Source organism: Piliocolobus tephrosceles, chromosome 8 (genome assembly GCF_002776525.5).
Source record: "Piliocolobus tephrosceles isolate RC106 chromosome 8, ASM277652v3, whole genome shotgun sequence".
Lineage (NCBI taxonomy): Eukaryota > Metazoa > Chordata > Mammalia > Primates > Cercopithecidae > Piliocolobus > Piliocolobus tephrosceles.
In genome coordinates, this window is record NC_045441.1 from 140,758,853 (window position 1) to 140,767,108 (window position 8,256).

The window sequence follows — 8,256 nt, forward strand, 5'->3', positions numbered from 1 at the left end:
GACATTAACATCCCACTCTCAGAAACTGATAGATGAAACATTCTAGTTTGAAGCATTTTAAACAAGTATTTGGACAACACATTCAGCAAGCATCACTAGATTACTCCATCAATCTTCCTTTATGTCTGACTGTGTTCAAACCCAGTGGATACAGAAATAAATAAAACAAAATCCCTCCCTTCACAAAACTACGTTCTAGTGAGAACAGACAACAGTAAACAAGTATTACACATATAACACCCAAGAAAAGAAAGCAAAGAAAAAGGGACTAGCTATTTTAAATAACGGATTTATAAAATAAATGTTTTAAAATACAATTTTATTTAAGGAGGCACTTCAGCACAGAACTGAAGATGAAGCAAACCATACAGATATCTGGGAGAACAGCATTGCAGTAGAAGGAACAGCAAACGTAAAATTCTTGAGATGAGAGCAAGTGAAGGGGTTAGAGGGACAAGAAGGATAGCTGGTGCCTGGAGCAGAGTCAGCGGTAGGGGGTAAGAAGGCATGAGGTCTAAGAATTTTTTTTTTTTAATAGGATCACTTTTTGTTTAGAAACCTGTAGACCAATACAAGAATTAGGGACAGAGAGACTAGAAATCCTTGAAAGAATCCTAATATGGCTGCTTCAATGACGATAGAGAATGAGAAATTAATTCACATGCTATTATGGAGGTAGAGTTTACTTTTCATCTTTTCCTTTGTGATTTTCCATAAACATAAACACCCATTTTTAAAGAAATTGAGAATCATATGGTTTAGCTGACTTTTTAACTTAATCTCTCAGACCAATGTTTTGCTCTATTTTGAGCTTTTTTCTCCACTATCTTGACCATCACTGTCTATGCTATTGTTTGTTTGTGTTTTGGGGGGTTTTTTTTTGGCACAACTGGCTTTATTTCAAGCTTGTTCTGTCTGGTTTATAACCTCTATCAACATATTATCTGCATTGCTCTACTTACTCCTTAAAAAAGAATTTTGATTTTAATTTTTGCTTTTAAAATTTTTCTTCTGATTTCTTCTATTCTTGGTTTTGGCACTAGGAAGACATGCTTTTTACGTTGATCAATTCATCGGAATTCCTTTCCTTCTGGGCAATGAACCAACTTATTGACATCTTGTCATTTTCAAATTTCTTTTATTTCATTGATGTCCTTCTTATTGCTGCTCATTGGCTTCTGGCATGTGAGTTTTCTGACTAATCAAACACTACATTCTGAATGCAAAGATAATGGTCATACTCTTCAAAACCCTATCAGTTGCCAACTTCCATATGTAAACAGCAAAATAGATACATGTTTTATATTTCCATATTGAGTCAGTTATTTCCAGTTTCAGTGTTTAATGAAAGTTTGACATCTAATTACAAATGACAACATGAAGATTCTTTATTTTAATCCTTCTTTAGGTTTTCTTCCTTCCCCTCTTTTTCCTGTCTCTTAACCCATTCATTTCAGTGTTCTTCACTTCATTACTAAGAAAGGTGAAGTAAAAGAGTACAACTAACTTTATTTGAGAAAAATTTCTACCAAAACTTAATGTTCCACATTAATCTCAGAATCTGAAACCAACTTGAGTACCTAAAGTAATATAGGAGACTTCTAATAAAGCCACATGGGAGTAAGACAAGTCAAAATTACCCCTCCAGCCCAAACAACTAGGAAACCAGACAAAAATAAAAAACAACCATTATCAGACACTGGACAACAGGTAGGGCAAAGGGAACAAAGGGAAAGAAACACAGTGACCCCTACCCACGGCACAGGCTTTCTGCCTGGAGTTAATTTAGAAACTACCACACAGAGAGATGAAACCAAAATGAGAACTGAAATGAGAAGACAGAAATCATAGGTTCAGGTGGCTCAAGAAGACTAGAATTTGTGGGGCAGAGTACCCAAGAGAAGAGAGGTATTCAGAGAAAGAGCTCCAGAAATCTGCACAGGGATAGCCTTGAGTTTCAAATGAATACCAGTCTGCACATATGTGATGTGAAATCCCAGAAGACTGAACAAGAACAACTTCCAGGGAGAGAACAATTACAGAAGAACAATTCCCAGAGCTCACAGAAAGCTGCGAATCAACTGTATTGTCACTAGCCAACTGTGTTGTCTCTAGCCAGAGTGGCGAGACCTCAATGACTATGTAACACATTCAGCAGAGACCAGAGTTAGACACACCTTTAGGAGCAGAGCTAAATGAGCCATGGAACAAATGCTATTCTAGACCATCCCTAAAAGAGCTGACAAATAAGTCTCAACTTATCCTGAGAGTGACTCTGTATGAAAAAATAAGTAAGTCTCAACTGAACAATAATGATTCACAACTTAACTACTGGCCATAATCCAATAATCCAGCTATTATAAGCATGCCTCATATGCACAAGAATGTATAGAAAACATGAATATGAGGAGAGAAATAGAAGATATTAAAAATAACATGGAACTCAAAGGTAACATCAAAAAGATAACATGAAATGGAAATTTCACATTGAAAAGTTAACATGTGATTAGAAATGACAAAAGAAGATCACTATCCCTAAAGACGTAACACACACAAAAAAAATCTACTCAAAATTAAGAACAGTATGAAAAATGACAACACAGCTACAGTGCCCTGTGGAATAACAGCATCCTACCTAGTATGTGTGAGGTTGGGGTTAAAGGGATGGGGACAAAAAAACTGTTTAATGAAATAATTAGCTGTAAATTTAAAAAGCTGTATGATTATAAACCCACAGATCCAAGCACAACAAAATCCAAGACAGACACACACACACGCACACACACGTACCAGTAAGGTACTTTATAGGCAAATTGCTGAAAAAGATTAATAAACAGAAAATATTAAAAGCAGCCACTTTCAAAGAAAATACACATTGCTTAAAGAGGGACTAACGTAAGAATGACTGCAGGTTTCTCGCCTGAAACTATGTAAGCTAGAAGACAGTAAAAAACATATTTAAAGTACTAACGGGAAAATTAAAGGAAAAACCCCTATAAACACTGAACAAAACATGTAGCAATAAAAAGGATCCTTCAAAAACAACAGGAGGCTGGGTGCAGTGGCTCATGCCTGTAATCCCAGCACTTTGGGAAGCTGAGGCAGGCAGATCACCTGAGGTCAAGAGTTCGCGACCAGCCTGGCCAAGATGGTGAAACCCTGTCTCTACTAAAAATACAAAAATCAGCCAGGAACGGTAGCAGGCGCCTGTAATCCCAGTTACTCGGGAGGCTGAGGCAGGAGAATTGCTCAAACCAGGGAGGTGGAGGTTGCAGTGAGCAGAGATCGCACCACTGCATTCCAGCCTGGGCAGCAGAGCAAGACTCTGCCTCAAACAAACAAACAAACAAACAAAAAATAGTTAACTAAAAACTTCTTCCTTTCTTTTCTTTTTTCTTTTCTTCTTTTGAGATGTAGTCTCCCTATGTTGCTCCGGCAGGTCTTGAATTCCTGGTCTCAAGCGATCCTCCCACCTTGGCTTCCCATAGGGCTGGGATTACAGGCATAAGCCTCCTGGCCTAGTGTTTTGTTTTGAAGTGTGCTTTGTCTGATATTAACATAGCACTCCAGCTTAATTTTGATTAGTGTTTGCATGTTTTATCTTTCTCTTTAAATATGTCATTTTATTTCAATTGTCTTTCATGTAGACAGCATATAATTAGGTCTAAAATAGATTCTATTAGTTGGGCATGGTGGCACGTGCCTGTACTCCTGGCTACTCAGGAGGATGAGGTGGAAGGAACACTTGACAAAAACAACCCAACTTAAAAATGAGCAAAGAACTTTCATAGACATTTTCCAAAGAAGTTATACAAATGACCAAAAGCACATGAAAAGATGTTCACAACGACTATCAGAAAACTGAAAAATCAAAACTAAGATATACCACCTCACACCCATTAGGATGGCTACTATCGAAAATAAAAAACAGAATAACAAATGTTGGCAAGGATGTGGAGACACTGAAACACTAGTGCACAAGTGTAAGGAACATAAAATGACATGGACCCTGGAAAACAGTATGGCAGTTTCTCAAAAAGTTAAAAACATAATTACCATATGATTCACAAATTCCACTTCTGGGTATATACCAAAAAGAATCAGAAGCAGAGTCTCAAAGAGATATTTATACACCCATGTTCACAGCAGCATTATTCACAACAAATAAAACATAATTAACAGTTAAGTAAAATATGATACCGACATACCACACTGGTGGTATGTCTATGGTGGAATACTATGCAGCCTTAAAAAGAAAGGAATTTCTGACATATGCGATACTACAACATAAACGAACCTTGACAAACTCCTAAATGACTTAAACCAGTCACACACACACAAAATAGTGGATTCCACTTACATAAGGTACTAAGAGTAGTTAAAATCCGAGACAGAAAGTAGAAAGGTGGTTGCCAGAGGCTGAGAGAAGGGAGAAACTGGGAGTTACTGTTTAATGGCTTTATATAAAGTGTAAGTTTTACAAGATTAAAAAAAAGCTATGAAAATGGATAGTGGTGATGGTCACATACATTATAAATGTATCTAACATCACTAAAATGTACACTTAAAAATAGTTAAGGGGTTGGGTGGCCACAGACGGCCGGGCGGGATGTAACCGGCCTCTGAGCTACAGCCCTCCACCGCCGCCCATAAGCTACCAGGAGGAGCTTTACGACTTCCCGGCCTGCCGGGCCGGGCGCACCAAGGAAGGACCAGACGCGGTGCGAGCAGGCGCTGCGCACCAACCGGCTGGCACCTGGCAGGCAAGATCTCAAGGTTACGCAGAAGCTCCTCAAAGGCCAGCGCCAGCTGCAGCCACGGCCGCGCACTCGCCTCACCTGAGCCTGGGCTCTCACTCTAGGGGAATCCACAGGTCTTTCTTGAAGAAATCTGTAGTCAGAACTTTGTGCTGCATTTTTATCTAGGGAAGGAACAGGAAGAGAACAGTGTGGTCTCCTAGAAATCTAGCATTGGAGAAACAAGGAAAATTCTTCCAAAGATGGTCTCCCACTCAGAGCTGAGGAAGCTTTTCTACTCAGCAGATGCAGTGTGTTTTGATGTTGACAGCACGGTCATCAGAGAAGGATTCTATGTACGAAGCAGCTGCCAACTATTCCATGTTTCCCAGCTGGAGAAGCCCTGCCCTGCACCTTCGCAGCAGCCCTGAAGCAGACACCCCAGGCAGCACCTACCTGGGGCACCCCCAGCTGGCACAACATACAAAGTGAGACAGGGTCTCACCTTATTTCGCAGGCTGGTCTGGAACTCCTGAGCTCAAACCATCTACCCGCCTCGGCCTCCCAAAGTGCTGGGATTACAGATGTGAGCCGCCTTACCCAGAGAGGTGAACCTGGATTAGGAAAGTCGACATTAATCAACTCTTTACTCCTCACAGATTTGTATTCTCCAGAGTATCCAGGTCCTTCTCATATAATTAAAAAGAATGTACAGGTGGACAATCCAAAGTTTTAATCAAAGAATGTGGCGTTCAGTTGCTGCTCACAATAGTTGATACCCCAGGATTTGGAGATGCACTGGATAATAGTAATTGCTGGCAGCTTGTTATTGATTACATTGATAGTAAATGCAGAATCGCGAATGAACAGACGTCAGATGCCTGATAGCAGGGTGCAGTGTTGTTAACAGCCCCTTCAGGACATGGACTTAAACCATTGGATATTGAGCTTATGAAGCGTATGCATGAAAAAGTGATTATCATCCCACTTATTGCCAAAGCAGACACACTCACACCAGAGGAATGCCAACAGTATAAAAAACAGACAATGAAAGAAAACCAAGAACATAAAATGAAAATATATGAACTTCCAGAAACAGATGATGAAGAAGAAAATAAACTTGTTAAAAAGGTAAAGGATTGTCTGCCTCTTGCTGTGGTAGGTAGTAATACTATCATTGAAGTTAATGGCAAAGGGGTCAGAGGAAGGTAGTATCCTTGGGGTGTTGCTGAAGTTGAACATGGTGAACATTGTGATTTTACAATTCTAAGAAATATGTTGATAAGAACACACACGCAGAACTTGAAAGATGTTACTAATAATGTCCACTACAAGAGGTACAGAAGCAGAAAACTGGCAGCTGTGACTTATAATGGAGTTAATAACAACAAGAATAAAGGGCAGCTGACTAAGAGCCCTCTGGCACAAATGGAAGAAAGAAGGTCTAAAATGAAGAAGATAGAGATGGAGCTAAAATGAAGAAGACAGAGATGGAGATGGAGCAGGTGTTTGGGATGAAGGTCAAATAAAAAATTCAAAAACTAAAGGACTCTGAAGCTGAGCTCCAGCGGCGCCATGAGCAAATGAAAAAGAATTTGGAAGCACAGCACAAAGAATTAGAGGAAAAATGTTGTCAGTTTGAGGATAAGAAAGCAAACTGGGAAGCTCAACAACGTATTTCAGAACAACAGAACTCTTTGAGAACCTTGGAAAAGAACAATAAGAAAGGGAAGATCTTTTAAACTATTGACCACCAGTTACATATTAGTTGCCAATATGCCAGCTTGGACATCAGTGTTTGTTGGATCCGTTTGACCAATATGCACCAGTTTTATCCATAATGATGGATTTAACAGCATGACAAAAATTTTTTTTTTGTTGTTCTTGATGGAGATTAAGATGCCTTGAATTGTCTAGGGTGTTGTGTACTTAGAAAGTAACAGCTCTAAGTACCTTTCCTACATTTTCTTTTTCTTTTTTTATTAAACGGATATCTTCAGTTTAATGCAGGAGAACATTTTACTGTTGTACAATAATATTCTGGTGGTTTGATTGTTTACAGGATATTCCAAAATAAAAGGACTCTAGAAGGTTAAAAAATAATAATTAAGGGCCAGGACAGTGGCTCAAACCTGTAATCCCAGCAGGCAGATCATGAGGTCAGGAGATTGACACCATCCTGGCTAACACAGTGAAACCCCGTCTCTACTAAAAATACAAAAAAATTAGCCGGGTGTGGTGGCGGGCACCTGTAGTCCCAGCTACTCAGGAGACTGAGGCAGGAGAATGGCATGAACCCTGGAGGCAGAGTTTGCAGTGAGCCGAGATCGCACCCCTGCACTACAGCCTGGGCAACACAGCAAGACTCCATGTCAAAAAAACAAACAAACAAAAAAGACAATAAAAGAGTAGTATGAACAACTCCACATACGTAAGTTTGATATCTTTAAATGAAATGAACCAATTCATAGGAAATGACAAACTATCAAAACTCACCCAAGATGAAATATGTAACCTGAACAGTTCTGTAACTATTAAAGAAATTGAACTTATAGTATGAAATCTTCTGAAATAACAATCTCCAGGCCCAGATGATTTCACTGACTAATTTCTAACCAACATTTTAAGATGAGGTAACACCAACTCTACAGAATCCCTTCCAGGAAAAAGAGGAGGGAACAACATTTCTCCACTCATTTAATTAGGTCAGCATTATCCTAAAACCAAAATCAGGCGAAGACAGTACAAAGAAGCAAAACTAAAGACCAATTTCCAAAGTGAACATAAACATAAAAATCATCAAGAATATATTAGCAAATCAAACTTAGGAACATAAAAAGAGTAACAGACCACACCATGTGGGGTTTATCCCAGGAATGCTACACTTGTTCAATATTCAAAAAATCAATCAATGTAATATACCATGTCAGAAGTCTAAATCACTGGTCAGCAAACTACAGTCCAGAGGCCAAATCCAGTTCTGTACTTAGTCTTTGTAATACTTTTATTGGAACAAAGCCATGTATATTTGTTTACATACTGCCTACATCTGCTTTCATGCTACAATAGCAGATATGAGCAGTTACAACAGACAGCATATTGCCAGCAAAGCCTAAAATATTTACTATGGGACCCCTTTACGGAAAAAAATGTGGGAGGTCACCACCATCAGACCTGCCTTACAAGAAATGCTAAAGGAAGTTCTTCAAATGGAAACAGAAGAACTCTAAGAACATAAAAACATTAAAGAATAAAACTACAAAGATAACAATATATTCAAATTCAGAATACTCCAATACTGTAAATCACATTGAAGTCTAGTATAAAAGTAAAGAGACAAAAGTATTAAATATTAACTATACACACAACAATTTGGTAATGGAAATGTGATATATAAAAGATATACATTATGAAATCAATAATATAAAATATGAAACAAGACATTAAATGTAAAGTTGTGGTATACTGTTGAGGTTGTCGGCTTAAGATAGACTATTAACACTATAAGATGTATTATGTA

General features: G+C 38.5%; 1 pseudogene; it reads left to right on the forward strand.

Annotated features, from left to right (window-relative positions):
• Positions 1-1,097: 1,097 nt before the first annotated feature.
• Positions 1,098-6,478, forward strand: LOC111551460 (annotated as a pseudogene).
• The last annotated feature ends 1,778 nt before the right edge of the window (positions 6,479-8,256 follow it).